The sequence below is a fragment of the Sus scrofa genome, chromosome 8, assembly GCF_054392235.1.
Source record: "Sus scrofa isolate SSC_HxYL_T2T_F1_AM1 chromosome 8, Sscrofa_HxYL_maternal_Yorkshire_Landrace_v2.0, whole genome shotgun sequence".
Taxonomy (NCBI): Eukaryota; Metazoa; Chordata; class Mammalia; order Artiodactyla; family Suidae; genus Sus; species Sus scrofa.
The window spans coordinates 90,272,637-90,289,188 of NC_139390.1; the positions used below are offsets into that span (position 1 = coordinate 90,272,637).

Consider the following 16,552-nt stretch of genomic DNA (forward strand, 5'->3'; position numbering starts at 1 on the left):
ATTTCTATTATTGTATGTTTTCCAATCTGTAGTTTCCCCTTGGTTCTATATATATATAGATATAACTCTCTCTATATATAGATATAACTCTCTCTCTCTCTCTCCCTCTCTCTCTCTCTCTATATATATATATATATATATATATATATAAAACTCCCTTTTTTTGGCTAAGATTTTGCTATTTTTTCATTTGTTTTAGGAGAATTTTTAATTAATGATTGGAGGATTTTTATGATTACTTCTTTAAAATCTTTGTCAAATAATTCCAACATGTGACTTATGTCAATGTTGGTATCAGCTGCTTGTCATTTCTCATTCAGGTTGTGATTGTCGTCATTCTTATTATAACAGATAATTTTCTACTTTATGCTGAATATTTGTATCTATTATGTTAGGAAACTCTGGGTTCCATTTAAATCTTTTCTTTTAGCTGGCAGTCATGCTGTTTAAGGTTAACTTGTGAGTTTTACCCTACTCTTGTGGGATTTTATTTCAATGGAAGTTTAATTTTCAGATTTTTTTTACAATGTTATTTTGGTCTTATTGGTTTATTTGGTGCCATTGAAGAGCGCACTATTTTCTGCTGATGCTACCTGAGAGGAAGAAGGGATTTGTCCAGGCCTGGCCTCCAGATTTCTCTCTGTGGATGAGAATGTGTTGGGGTCCCCCCATCAGTGCCTTTGAGCTACTCTAGTGTCTCTGGGTTGGGGAGGAGAAGCTTCCTGGACTGGGCTATTCTTACTGGTTTTCCCTTCCTAGCAGGGAAAGGTGTCTCTAGCAGGGAAAGGAGACTCTCAGGCTTGGTGGAAAAGGGGAAGACTTTTCCTCACCTCTCAATCAATTCCCTTACAGGTTTTGTTGGGCTCACCTGATCTCATAAGAGAGAGTCTCATTCAGTCCAGGGAAGTAATGTGCCTAAATGGGTAACCTTCTGTTTCTAGATCAAGTATTGGAAAATTCTGGTCTGGGTAGCCATCTTCTGTTGGGTGAGGAGCTATATAACATCTCATTTTGCTGTGTTATTTTTCCAGTTCTGTGGTTCTAAAGAAGCTCTCCTTCCTACCACCTTTCAGAGTCCTTCTTTAGAGTTTTGTGTGCATGAGTGTTTTGTGTGTGTGCATGTGTGCCATTTCTAGGGTTTAGAGTTGTGCCTAGCAAGGAGGAAAAATGGGTCTACACTATTTTTGTCTGGATCAGAAGTCAACTGTACTCTGAAATAATATGTATATATATTTTTTTCATTATTAATGTTTGACTCTTTCTAGAACTTGCTTACATTATGAATATTTAAATGTACTTTTCTATGAACCATTCAGAAATAAACAGTTTGATGTCTTCAGGACACAAGTTTCTATATATTGTGTCAGAAATATTTAAAACATTCTGAGAGTTAAGTAATTGGCCTTGGAGCCTACCTGGAATTTTCATGGAAATTTCTCTATTCTTTTACTTGATTTCTTTGTTATAGTTTCTTATTTGTCTTTGGTATGTTTAATAGCAAAACATTTCATGTTTACCTGTCTTCCTGTTTCTACTGTGCTCATGCTTTATAATGTGCGCAGTCTATTTTGATGATACAGTTTTTTGTTGAATACTAGTCCACACTCAGTTTCCCAATTCCTGTCATATGAGGCTATATGGTTACAAGAAGTGAAGGGTCAAAGTAGGCAGTAGAGATGGGAGGGATGAAAGCTGCTTGATGAACACTGATTGATTCTAGTAACTTCAACAATATTTTTTTCCTACCAGGGCGTTAAGACATGTTAGTTCATTACAAAAATATCTCTTTATATTCCTTTATTATAAATAATAATGATAAAGCATGTTTTATCATTTGACTACAAATTTGACAATAAAAATAGAAAGTCATGAAATAGAGAAGAAATAGTTTGGGAAATCATGTAGAGAATAAGGAATATAGATAGATAGAAAACTTAATATGGATGTGAAGGGATTAGAAGGATAGAAATTATATCCTGGCAAATTGAAAATATGAGTGGGGCATGCTGCTGTCCCCTACTAAAACTTTACAAACCATGGAATTATATCATTAGCTCTTCTGCCATTTTTGCTTTTGTTTGGTTTTTGTTTTTTTAATTTTTTTTAATTAAAGGATGGTTGATTTGTAATGTTCTGTCAATTTCTTCTGTACAGCAAAGTGACTCAGTCATATATATATATATGTGTGTGTATATATATATACATATATATATATTCTTTTTCTCATATTATCTTCTATCACAAGTGATTGTATATATTTCCCTGTGATATACAGCAAGACCTCATTGCCTATCCATTTTATTTTATGTATTTATTTATTTTTGTCTTTTTGCTCTTTCTTTGGGCCGCTCCCATGGCATATGAAGGTTCCCAGGCTAGGGGTCGAATCGGAGCTGTAGCTGCCAGCCTACGCCAGAGCCGCAGCAACGCGGGATCCGAGCCGCGTCTGTGACCTACATCACAGCTCACAGCAACGCTGGATCCTTAACCCACTGAGCAAGGCCAGGGATCGAACCCGCAATCTCATGGTTCCTAGTCGGATTCGTTAACCACTGCGCCACGACGGGAACTCCCTGCCTATCTGTTTTAAACGTAAAAGTTTGCGGAGTTCCCGTCGTGGCGCAGTGGTTAACGAATCCGACTAGGAACCATGAGATTGCGGGTTCGATCCCTGGCCTTGCTCAGTGGGTTAAGGATCCAGCGTTGCTGTGAGCTGTGATGTAGGTCACAGACGCGGCTCGGATCCCGTGTTGCTGTGGCTCTGGCGTAGGCTGGCGGCTACAGCTCCGATTCGAACCCTATCTTGGGAACCTCCATATGCCGTGGGTGCGGCCCAAGAAAATACAAAAAGACGAAAATAAATAAATAAAATAAATGTAAAAGTTTGCATCTACTAACCCCAAATTCCCAGTCCATCCCACTCCCTCTCCCTCCCCCCTAGCAACCACAAGTCTGTTTTTTTTGGTAATACATTCCTCTCCCTGACCCTGGAAAAATATTATGCCAATTTATATATGCTTTACAACTTTTTTGTGTGTCCTGAGGAGTAAAAGAGTATTAATAACACAAGTGCTCTTTTACAATTTGATCTGTTAAGTCTTATTGCCAAACATTGCTCTCCAGGGTAGATATTTCTATAGAAAACGTTCAAAATATAAGGCAGTGTACTAAGATGAAATTATGACCTCGCATCTATTAAAAAAAATGCTGCGTGCCAACATGTATGGGCTATGGTACCGAATTGTTTTAAAATCCATTTGTATCATTAACTGTTTCCTTCATGGAAAGAATTGGTAGTTGATTTGCAGTTACATTAAATAGAATGGAGTAAAGAGAACCCTTTGTAAGCCAAGTGCATGCATTCACTTCAACAAATGCCACCATCTTCAAATAACACCTATTAAGTACACAAGTGTTTGAGGTCTGGACTCTGTTTATTAATAGAAAAATAAGACATATGTTCGAAAGAAGATGTGAGGTGTTCCCGAGCTTTTGTCATTTAAGTGATATGCATGTGAGGTGCAAATGAAATTTTACTGCTAAAACACTTCTTCATCCATTTACTTCATATGAGATTTTATACATGTCTGATTCTTTTCCTATATAGGTCAGAATACAGTGAGAATCACAGACGTGTATGAAAACTCTGTGGCTGGGCCTCTGCTGTGTCCCAGGCGCACTGAACAGGCTGTTTATGGCCATTTGGGAAGCAAATCAGAGCCTCTCACTATATCTCACAGATTGGCCCCAGTTGCCCCAAGCCATGCCTGTGTGGCTCACACAGTACCCTCTTTATAAGCCCAGAGACGGAATTTCAATGAGGAGCACTGAGGTATGTTTTTCCAAAAGTGGCATCTGGCTCAAGGCTTGGTTACGTGAATGGCCCAGCAGCTGGTTATACCTGTGGTTTCTGCTAATTAGGCTGAGGTTGTGCTGGCTGCCTCCTTGAGCTTTCAGAATACATCCAACCTTTCGTCATCATCACAACTCTAAAGATGGCCTAAATGTGTGTGTGGTCAAGTCCGGGGGGCCTTTGAACTTGGTGCGGATACCTGTCTTATTGTGGACACAGTGGATATTTATTCCCTGGCCTACACTTATCCACTAATGATGGGTCAAGTCATTTGGATTTCAAATACAGTAATAATTAATCCTGAGGAAGTTTAGCCTAAGTACAGGTTTCCTTTTCCTTGGAAGTGACCGTTTCTCCCAAAAGCAGGCAAATGTTTTCTTAAAAAATTAAAAATACTTCTATATCCATCTGTCTCTGTCATGCTTCTTCTTTGTGTATTTATCTCTGTGGATACAGAACTGCTCTGGACATTTGAGGGATGTATATGTTTGCACATGGGTGCACATATATTTATAAACAGGGGTTTACTATAAAGGAAAAGGATTCCTGGTAGAATTGTGGCCGGAAGGGCCCACTTCCTGTAGTAAAGACCTGGACCACACAGAGAACAGCCCCATCCACTTCTCCTCCCCACTCCTCTCCTCTCTTCCAAAGGTGACCAGTAAAAATCATCTCTCAAGCAATGGGCAAACTATCCCCAAGGTATAACCATACCCCCTTTCCCTGTTTCTGGTGGCCTGGTGCCCCCAAGAGCTCGCTGCAGAGCTGGATTAATATTGTCTGGAAGGAAGAGCACAGAATCGCAAGTCCGAAGACCTGTTTCTGTTTCCAGGTCCATCCTCTGACAGAAAAGATGCTTAGGGTTAAATCCCATCAATTATGCTGCTCCCCATGTTTCTGGTTTATGTAAAACAGTGATAAGGAAATCAGATTTGACGGCATCTTGTCTCCCAGAGTCCGTTTGACTTTACTATGTAACTGTCCCAGGTTGAAAAAATTGAGAAAGTGTGAATAATTATAAAGTTCTATCCAGAAGAGATTCTTAAATACTTAACATGGAGGGGACACTTGTGATTAGAAGGTATCAAGGTATTATATGTATTCATGTAATAACATATATATATCTAAATCATTTTGCTGAACACCTGAAACTAACACAACATTATAAATCAGCTATACTTCAATTTAAAGAAAAAATTTGTTTAAAAAACTGGATCAATTTTTGCATCACAGGAATTTGGCTTATGATATCCTAATGTTATTGGCTTAGCCATATAGTCCCCAAAGTCAATGATAACTCATGCATTTTATATAATCACTTCCTCTGCCATTTCCCTATTATCCTATGTGGTCAGCCATATAAACTGAAACTCCCTAGAAAAACAAACAAACAAACAATCCAAAAAACTCTCTACTTCTTTCTTGGAAAGCTTCCATCTATTCCAGCTTCAACTTTTTGTCCTCTTAAGCTACTGTTAAAATGCAAGTTGGCTACATCCACAGTCAACCTCACGTCTGGCCCTGCACCAGTCTTGAAGCAGGACTCTGTACTTTTTTGCAATTTGCACTCCCCCAACCCCCCACCCCATCAAAATTCATCCCAAAGCATTAGTGAGCAAGGTAGAATGTATAAAGGCTTCATAGATAAAATAGATGAGAGTGTTTACAGATACACAATAAATAATTTAAAAAACCAGTTAGACATTTTTTTTCCCTATTAAAATCTGTTTAACCTCCAACTCAGGTAATTATTCCTTGCCACCCAAATTTCTGTTCTTGCATCTCCTTCAGAAAGTCTGGGTACCAGCCTGAGGCTTCCTTCAATTGTGCAGTAAGTAGCTTATCATGTCTTTTCTCCAGATATTCAGTTCTAGTTGGTGCTAGAATCTACTAGAATAGCTTGTGTGCATCTCTTCCCAACTCTGTGTTCAGTGATGTTGCTAGCTCAAAATTGGCTGTGGTAGGAAACCAGGGAAATTAGAAATGCTACACATCAAGTCTTCTCCTCCGCAACTCCCATTTTCCCCCAGAGAGCCAGTTGTTAAACATCCACCAACTCACAACTGGGCGAGTACAAAATGTGTAATGACAGATGCATCATTGCACTCAGTCATCAAAATGAACATGGTCATTTTTGCCCCATAAGTGTATCAGCTGAATAGCAGCCTGGTTATTTTCAACAAAGCAGGTGTCTCCTTGCAAAAGAATGTTCTTCCGAACTTCTGAGTAGTTCAAAGTTAAAGCAACTTCCAGAATTGCTTTTATAAAAATGCCAGGGGAAAACAATTATAATATACATCTTCAAAATTTAGAGGGATTATAAAATCTAAATAATGAGGGAAATTTAATATCTTACTAAGATTTTTTTAAAATGTTCTAAACTTTTTTTCTGCAGGGGAAAGATTTATCCTTTGAGAAATTTAGATTTTTATTAAATGTGCTTTGTATTTTACAAGTTTTATATTGAATCCGAATTATTATCTTTATTAAAAAGACTGATGCATTGCAATTAAGATAATGAGTCAAAGGTAATGAGGAAACTTTGGAGAATTCAATTAAAACTCTAATTTTAGAAATATTAAAACATGAAAAGGAAATTGTTTCTTAGAATTCAGGAAATACAGCCTAATGGGGTTGAAGTAGGAACATAAAGAGAAACGGGCAAATTGAGACAGACCTTGAGATTTCAAAAAAAGCAGCTAAGTCCATACTGCTGACATGGAGAAGTTCCACCTAATCTCCTTGTGGATTTCTTTGAACTTCCAGGAAAAGAGCTGGACAGAGGTAATCTTTTACTTAATTAAGTGAGAAGGCATATATAGGAAACATTTGATAAGAGTGTTAGCATTTATAATTAGAGTGGAAGAAAAGAGGATTTGATATAAAGGAAAGCTCAGGTGTTCCTGAGTCAGGCAACTCAGGAAGCCAATTTGAGTTAAAATAAGGGGAGGAGGGTGACACAAGTGGCACTCTCAAATAAGATCAACAAAGGAACTGAAAGTTGTACCAACCTGGGGGGAAGGGAGGGCTGGCGAAGAAAGGTTGAATTGAGCTGCTTTTTAAATCTTTACTAAACACATCTCATCTTTAAAATATAGATTTTTTTTCTGTCAAATTGAATTTACTTTTTAAAAAAAGATTTTATTATAGTTGACTTACAGTGTTTTGCCAATTTCTGTATACAGCAAAGTGATCCTGTCCTACATATATATATGCACATATATATATATATATATATATACACATTCTCTCTCATATTCTCTTCCATCGTGTTCGGTGTCATTACGTTTGGTTATTTTAGTAAAATCTTTCTTTACATTTAAAAATGATAAAAATCCAATGTTTCTCAGATTGTGTAAATATGGCTGTATGTCTATCTTGGTCTATTCAGGCTGCAAAATGTTACAGACAAAATAGCTTATAAACAATGAGAATTTATTTCTCACAGTTCTAGAGTCTGGGAAGGTCAAGATCAAGGCACTAGCACGGTTGGTTCTGTTCTCTGGTGGGCCCTGTCTTCCTGGTTCCTGGTCCAGGCCCTCTCTCTGTGTCCCCTCACATATGGTACAAGAGACCAGGGATCTCTTTTATAAGGGTACCAGTCCCATTCATGAGGGCTTTGCCCTCATGACTTAAGTACTTCCTCATACCATCATCTTTGGGGGGGTCGGGATTCCAAGGGAGTTTGGGGCAATACAAACATTCGGACTATAGCAGCGTCAGATCACATCTTTTGAATTTATCAAGCCAGTGCCTGCTTCATAATCAGAATATACATGTTTGGTGAAAACATTATTTCTATTTGCTTTTCATTTTCTTAACTGTTAGTATCAACTTTTAGGTTAACTATTTGCTTAGATTTTCTCCTTTTTTCTCTTTTTAATTTAGAAGCTTGGACAAGCTATTATTTAAAACTTTAATGTGTTTGAATCTGTCCATACTTTGTTTATTTCTTCTGTTTATTTTTATCCCATGAAAGATGTTCCCCATTCAGATTAGAAATGAATCAGACCAGGACTTTTATTTGTTTGTTCGTTTGTTTTTGACCAAGCCCTCAGCATACATAAGTTCCCAGGCCAGGGATCAAACATGCACCACAGCAGTCACAATGTCAGATCCTTAACCTGTTGAGCCACCAGGGAATTCCCCAAGCTTTTATTTTAGAAAAATTTTTATCTTCACAACATTATCTAGAGACATGGTGCCCTTTCCATTTTCAGATGATGGGGAATTTATCTCGTTGACTACTCTATGCCCAGTGCCATGTAGATTCCCAACAAATGCTTATAGAATAAAGTAATCTTACCCAGTAAACACAGCTTAAGGATATTTGTGAGAAGTCTCTTATCTTCACATAAAGTAACAGAAAATTGAGGAAACGGAGGGGAACAATAGATTTTTATCATCACTTGCCCCAGCACTATTTTTCCTCTTTTGGTTCTTGTGGTCTCTTTTCTTTCTGAACCTTTCTGTGCCTAGGTTTAAATTTCTCTGCCTAGAATGGAAGATTCTGAATAACCAGTTTGTCCTCTCCTTTGCATTCTCCCTCAATTTCCACTTTAATTAGATCCTACCCCCCTCCCCAACCCCAACTTCCCCACTGCTTTTTGCCTTTGCTCCCTTTCCTTCTTCCCGGGGCTTGGGGGGTGGGTGGGTGCCAGTCATTGTCTACCTCTCTAACCAATAATCACCAGTCACCAATGCCCACTTCCATTCCCATGCAGCTAATTCTCTAAATAATCCCCTCACTGATGTAATGCTTTTGTTTTTTCATTTTGTTTTTTTGTTGTTGTTGTTTTGTTTTTTTAGGGCCGCAACCACGGCACATGGAGGTTCCCAGGCTAGGGGTCAAATTGGAGCTACAGCTGCTGCTCTGCAATGCAGCTGACCTTGTATTTTTTTTTTTTTTAAAATGTTCACTCTCCTTTGCTAAAATTCTTTCATTAGTTTTAATTGTTTGCCAATTGCTTACATTAACCTTTTGAAGATGCCATATTTTCTGCAGATTTGAATTTCACAAAACAGCAAGATAATTTTAAAAGTGAGCAATAAATGTGAGAGACAAAGAAAGGAGGAGGGGGAGAGGAGAAAGGGAAGAAGGAAGGAAGAAAAGGAATAACATGATTTTCATCTTTATATTTAGCAATGTCAAGAGATTAAGGAAAACTGGCAATCAATCACCATCCTTTTTCAGAGGAAAAGAACACCCAAGAGTAGAAAGGTAAGAAGCACATAAAATTAGGCTGTGGCTTGCTTTTACAGAGTATATGTTTAACTTTAGGGAAAAAACAAGTCACTCTCTTACCCTTTGTTTCCCTCCGAATTTTTGCTATAGATGGGCAGATAGTCTATGGAGATTGATGCTCATCACTGGACAGGCTTTTAGAAATCTCAAGGCAACCTTGACCTTGAAGGATGGTGACCCTTAGGAATCAGAAGAACCAAAGGAATGTTCTTAGGGCATTAAGTCCAAAGGGTCTTTAAGTGCAAGAAGGGAACATGGAGGGAAATGGCTTCAGATATAATGCCAGGCATTGTGCATATGCCCGAGGGGCAGAGTCCTTGAACAGTGAAGCTGTTGGCAGCATCATTACACTTGCAGCAAATGTGTGGGCAGACATGTGGCTCTGTCCCTGGTAACTGGCTGAGCCAGTGCATGGACCAGGATGAAGATTACTGGTGTTGTGAAAGGGGCTTCATGAGAAATCAGGATTGACCCCAGGTCTTTCCAGGAGGGACATGTGAGCCACAATCCTATAACATATGCATCGTGTCAGTGTCAATAGATTTTAACATGCACTTCCTCATGTAATTATCTTCATTGAATATGCTGATTTTCCATAAGCTCCTCTTTGCTAACACTCCTGGGAACGTCTGAAATAAGACAGTAACAATTTCTACAGAGTTAGCTTAATACAGTCACTAGCATAAGACAACATTCGGGGAATTAGTTATATGGATCTAGCAAATTCATTTAGCTTTCTCAACTTATGAGTGTCCACTAATTTGAATGCTTGGTGATGGACCATTTTTCTTTTTGGATAGTAGGTGATTTCACCCTAATACCTGGGTAGGTCATTCTACCTACTCATTAGAACCTTTTGTCACAGTGCTAGATGCTGATTGTCCCGTTTGGACAGGGATTGCCTTCCTTGAGCTCAGGTCATTTTATTGTCAGCAATCACGATTGATTTCTCTGAGCAGAACAGAAGTTATCCACTATGACATATGCCTGACAACTCTTTTAGTTAAACCTTCATAGAGTGTATGCAGTGCTATTTTAGTGGTTCTCAATTCATGTTTTAAAATTGTTTTCTAGTGCCTGGTTTTAACTAAACTTTGACTAGTCCAAAAACAAAAATAGAATCTATAGAAGAACCCCTAGGTACATTGGAGCCTTTCATGTAATGGGTACACTGACTTCTGTTTCTGATTTCATAGCAAGTGTTTTATAAAATCAAACTTTCAGAAATTAGGCATTTAAGGACAGTGACATTTTGCCTCACTGTTTTAAAAAAAAAAAAAAGTTGTATCCTCATAGTCAACAGACCTGGGATGCTGGTAATCTTGTATTTCACTGAAGACCAGAGGAAGCAGAATCAAGCATGTGTATTCTCTGATGAAAGTTGCTCTTTCATCCCCATTTTCTTCAAAATTTTAATTAGTTACCACGATGGTATAGGAGCCGGTAGGGAGACCATCTTTGCCACAGAATCTGTAGCCTCCAGCAGATAAGCAGACACATTCCGTGGCATCCTTTCAGAGAGAATCCTACTTCCTTTACAGCCAACTTCTTGCCTAATTCACTAATTCACTGCACAAAGCTGAGGGAACTCACCAACATCTCCTTTAATATCTATCCACTCTCATGAATGTATTCCACTTTTTACTTATATTCAATTCATCTTCTTGCCAAGAAATGGCGTACTTCCATGGAGATTCAGAAGTTGCAAAATATCAACGAGCCCAATATGCTTCTTGAAAAACTCAGTGACTCAGGCTGATGAAAGGGCTTGGGGCCACCAGCCGAAGCCAGATGGGCCCTGGGGATTCAGAGACACTCCAGTCACGTCAGCCTATGACCGTCAGCATCTAGACAACTGATGCATTCTGTACCAACAGCTGGAGCTTCTGGGAGGTCTTTAACCAGAGCCCTGAGCAAAGGGCATTGAGGTAATCCAGGATGGAGGTCACCAACGGATGGAAAACTGTGGTGGGATTCTCACTGGTGAGGAGAAAGAAGAGGTTACAGCCTTTTTGCCAAATCCTCTGTGGCTGGAGTCGGTGCCCGAGTGATGATTTCCATTGCGAATGCAGTCTAACATTGGTGGTATCCTGTCTTGAGGAGAAAAACAAGTCCAGATACTGAGTACCACTCTTTCGTCAAGAGACGCTGCCAAAATGTGTTCTCTGGGTCTGATTTCACCTAGTTGTGATGGGACATTTTCTTATCTGGAAAAAGTATTTCAAGAGGAAAAATGCCTTTGTGAAATTAAATGAGTGGCAAAACTTGATGCATGGAAATCATCCGGGAAGTAGAAGGTCCCTGTATTATTCTCTTTCGCATTTTCTGTGTTGAAAGAGAAGATGGGCAGCTTCTTAGTCTAATGAACAAATATCATATAAAATATAAACAGGAGTTCCCATCGTGGCTCAGTGATTAACGAACCCAGGCCGTATCCATGAGGACTCAGGTTCGATCCCTGGCCTCGCTCAGTGGGTTAAGGATCCAGCAATGCCATGGGCTGTGGTGTAGGTCGAAGACACGGCTCAGATCCCAAGTTTCTGTGTCTGTGGAGTAGGCCAGCAGCCGTAGCTCCGATTGGACCCCTAGCTTGGGAACCTCCATATGCCAAGGGTGCAGTCCTAAAAGACTAAAATAAAGTAAATAGAATAGAAATAGTGTTTGCCTCTCTCCTCTCCTCCCACCTGCATGTTTTTCTTCAAGGTTTTAGCACTAGATGACTATTTGATCACTCAACTCACACAAAGCCTGGTTCAGAATGCATGTCAGAGCTCCACTCTCAACAGTAATCTGCAGCAAAAGGCCATGACAATACATGCTTTCAACATTGTTCCAGCACTAACCAAAATAGATTAGTGTCATCCTCTTCAGGGTCTACTTCCCCAAACAAGGGAGGACAGACATGTGAAAGAACAGACATGCCCAACTATGCCCAACATGGTAAAAATGCACACAATAAAACACGTATAGCTTATATAAGTGAGTTTTGTTTTGTGGTTTGGAAATATTTGTGGCTCTGTTTGTGATGAAGGGAGAACATGAGTTACAGAATAGGCAACCATCTCATCTACTCATCTCTGTGCCTGCAACATAGCCTTTGCTATTGATTGCCAAGAACAGGACATATTTAAGCCATAGGCCAGTGCCTACAAGACCTGGCCATACAAGAGCTGTCCTGGATTGAGCTTCATGGCAGTCTGCTTTGTAAGCACCAGAAAATGGGAATTCATTTTGTCAAGGCTCACCTCCCATGTGGACACGGATCACTTCGAGGATGTACTGAAATCAAAAGTTTCAGCCACATCTTCCTTGTCCTCCTCCCTTTTAAGATGATGTCAAAACAATAAGGTCTTGCTGTATAGGGCAGGGAGCCTATATTCAATATCCTGTGATAAACCGTAACGGAAAAGAATTTTTTAAAAAATGCGTATATATGTATAAATGAATCACTTTGCTGTATAGCAGAAATTTATACAACATTGTAAATCAACTGTACTTCAATAAAATAAATTTTTTAAAAAAGATGATGCCAGTGAGATGGGTATCTTTTTGCCTGTTCAGATTATTGCTCTTCAAGCCTATACTAATATTTGTTGATTTTCCCACTTCTCACATTGCCAAGCACACATGTCCTTGTACACATATATTTTGATTGTACTAGAATTAATAGTTTAGAGTGTAGCAAATAATGAAACATCATACATGCCTTTTCATTATAAAAATGGGTAGTCACTATAGTATATTTCCTACAGTGGTTAAATGCGCAACCAGATTTTGCCAATGGATGAACTGCGTTTGCTGAGCCCCAAGTATGCTCTTTTTTTCTTCCTGGTCCGTCATACTGAGTCTCCCATCAATTCCTGATAATGGTTATGAAGTGATATGGTTGTGACAGCTATAGCACAAACTGAGAAATAGACTGGTTACTGCTTTACCTCATTCCTGACTCATCTCTCATTGACTATTCTTCACAGCAACTGTGATCCTCAGGACTTGTTTAGACTGTCATTTACCTTCTTAGAGCATAAAAGTGGTTCTAAGGTACCTTTCCGATCAAATATAAACTGTGGACTTCTGGATATAAAAGCTTTTCTAATTGCCTTCTCCCCAGCTGGTCCCAAAGGTTCATTTCACCACCTGTGCCGTTGTTTCTGTTACTCCTAGTAGAGATCCTCACTTCCTGTCTACTCTGCAGAGATCTCATGTCTAGCCTCTGATCTAATTTTATTCAATAAACAAGTAAGTACTTGTTTTTCAGGCCCGGTGCCAGGCTCTATCCCCTCATTTAGAACTGAATTACATACTGTTTCTATTTATTTATGTATGTTAATGTTTCTCTAGGTATGCCATCTTGCCAACCAAAAAGCTTGCTTCCTGAGCGTACAGACCTGGTCACAGACCTCTAGCCGCAAGCCTCATGCACACACGACACTTTTAGTTGGTCTGTTTACACTGTCTTTCCAGGCAAGTATCCTGTGTGCTCTATTTTTTTTATTACTCAAATGAATTTATCACATCTGTAGTTGCATAATAATCATAACAATCCAATTTCACAGGATTTCCATCCCATAACCCAAGCACATCCCCTCACCCCCCAAACTGTCTCCTCCGGAGACCATAAGTTTTTCAATGTCTGTGAGTCAGCATCTGTTCTGCAAAGAAGTTCAGTCTGTCCTTTTTTCAGATTCCACAGTGAAAGCACTTGATGTTGGTGTCTCATTGTATGGCTGACTTCACTTAGCATGGTAATTTCTAGGTCTATCCATGTTGCTAAAAATGCTGGTATTTCGTTCCTTTTAATGGCTGAGTACTATTCCATGGTGTATATGTACCACAGTTTCTTGATCCACTCCTCTGTCAATGGACATTTAGGTTGTTTCCATGTCTTGGCTATTGCAAATAGTGCTGCAATGAACATTGGAGTACATGTGTCTTTGTGAGTCATGGTTTCTTGTGTGCTCTATTATTCTCCAGCTCTCTAGCCCTTCCCACTTCCCTAACCACTTGAAAACTTAGAGTTGCATCCCAGTAGAGCCAAAACGTCTGTCTCCATTACTTACGTTTCTCCTGCTCTATGCACATAATTATCAGCTCCTTCGAGATGGAAGCTATATATCCCCTGCCTTCTTCACTAATCCCCTCAGCCCTTTCTCTGCTATACCAAAGTTTCCATACAGTATATTTCCTGTGTGGTACACTTCTCTGCTATAGCAAACTTTCTGTAATTTCTGGTGTCTTTCATGTGGAGTGAAGGACCATGCAGCTTTTCTGTCTCGCATCATCCATCTGCCCCTGGCTGGGCTAAGAGGATTTCTTGCTCAACAATCCTTGGCCCACCTGCCAAAGGGAGGGAGAACCCCACCCCTTGTGATCACTCAAAGAGGAAAGAGACATTTAGGTAAAATTGAGCAGTATTTTGTCAGGTGCCTAAAGTTGGTGTTTGGGGGGAAAGCATGGGAATACTTCGTCTTTACATTTGGCCTCCTTGTTCTCTATGATACTAATTGTGCAGGCTATTCAAAGCTCAGTTTAATGGATATTTTTCAGGTGCACCAATTAGAAGTAGAAATAAGAGCCTGGGGGAACTTCCCAGGACATTAAATATTCAACAGTCAACACCCAGCTTAGCAAGACAGGGCTGTCACTCAGTGAAGGTGTTTAGGTCCAGTTATAATCCTAAAAAGAGAGTGAAATGCTTGGAAACTTTAGAAAATGGGTCTATACGCTAGGTAACTTTCTCCCATGCCAAATACAACAATATTAAGTGTTTAGAAAACGTTATCCATAACATTTTAGAAAAATAGGAAAAACAAATACATATGTAATTTTCTTATAAAGATAGGATCATAGTGGACACATTGTTTTGTGACTTCTGTTTTGGTTTTTAAACTTTTGTTTGTGCTTTGAAATTTAATTTCTGTCATTAAATATTTTTCTACACCAGGATATTCCAAAGTGAGTTCTGTATTATATGAGTTATTAATAATTATTATATATTAAGAAGAGGGTTTCATGATGAGATAAATTTGGCAATGCTGGGTTAAATAGGGTTTTGCTGCTGTGGGACTTTGTAGAGCTTTTGATGAGCAAATGTACTTTGCGATTCTTAAAAATAAGGGCTATATTATAGAAATTCTCTTAATTATTTAACCAATACATTATTTATATATTATGTATGTGTACATATTTGTACTTTCTGTGGAACAAGTGTTCTTGAACACACATTGGGAATAGAAGTAGGAGTAGGTCGAAGACGTAGTATGACAAATCTTGGGCCATAACCTAGAAAACTATTAAAATGGGTTGTTAAAAATTCCTGCTTTGAAAATCAAAGCCACAATGAGGTATCACCGCATAGTGGTCAGAATGGCCATCATCAATAAGTTTACAAACAACAAATACTGAAGAGGGTGTTGGTGGGAATGTAAATTAGTGTGCAACCTCTATGGAAAATAGTATGGAGGTTCCTTAAAAAACTAAAAATAGAACTACCATGTGATCCAGCAATCCCACTCCTAGGTATATAGCTAGAAAAAATGAAAACACTAATTCCAAAAGACACATGCACCCCAATGTTCATAACAGTACTATTTACAATAGCCAAGACAGAGAAACAACCCATGTGCCCATCAACAGATGATTGGATTAAGAGGATGTGGTTATAGGACTTCCCTTATGGCTCACAGAATAGCCCAGCTGGCTTCTGCAGTGGCTGTGGCTCAATCCCTGACTCAGGAACTGCCATATGCCACAGGTGTGGCCACTGGTTTTTAAGACAACCCATAGAATGGGAGAAAATCTTTGCAAACAATGGAACAGACCAGGGCCTAATCTCCAAAATATACCAATAACACATACAATTCAACAACAAAAAATCCAACGACCCAATTGAAACATGGGCAGAAGACCTAAATAGACAATTCTCCAAAGAAGACATACAGATGGCCAACAGGCACATGAAAAAATGCTGAACATCACTAATTCTTAGAGAAATTTGAAGCAAAACTACAATGAGATACTACCTCGCACCAGTCAGAATCGCCATCGTTAGCAAGTCAACAAATAACAAATGCTGGAGAGGGTGTGGAGAAAAGGGTATCCTCCTTCACTGTTGGTGGGAATGTAAATTGGTACAACCACTATGGAAAACAGTATGGAGGTACCTCAGAAAACTAAATATAGAGCTACTATGTGATCCAGCAATCCCATTCCTGAGCATATATCTGGACAAAAGTTTCATTGAAAAATATACACACACCCCTGTGTTCATCGCAGAACAGTTCATGATAGCCAAGACATGGAAACAACCTAAATGTCCATCGACAGATTTTTGGATTAAGATGTGGTACGTATGTACAATGGAATGCTACTCAGCAATAAAAAGATAAACTAATGCCACGTACAGCAACATAGATGGAATTAGATGTTCTCATACTGAAGTAAGCCAGAAAGAA

At 39.0% G+C, this 16,552-nt stretch overlaps 1 protein-coding gene across 3 annotated transcripts in view; it reads left to right on the forward strand.

The window, feature by feature from the left end:
* The window catches only part of LOC100525237 (uncharacterized), a 151,594-nt gene extending 138,972 nt beyond the window's left edge, over positions 1–12,622 (forward strand). For all 3 annotated transcript variants that reach the window (XR_014812882.1, XR_014812886.1, XR_014812887.1), the window contains 2 exons: positions 8,997–9,074; positions 10,771–12,622. The gene's annotated coding sequence lies outside the window, so the exon portion shown is untranslated. The remainder of the gene's footprint in view (positions 1–8,996; positions 9,075–10,770) is intronic.
* Positions 12,623–16,552: the final 3,930 nt, after the last annotated feature.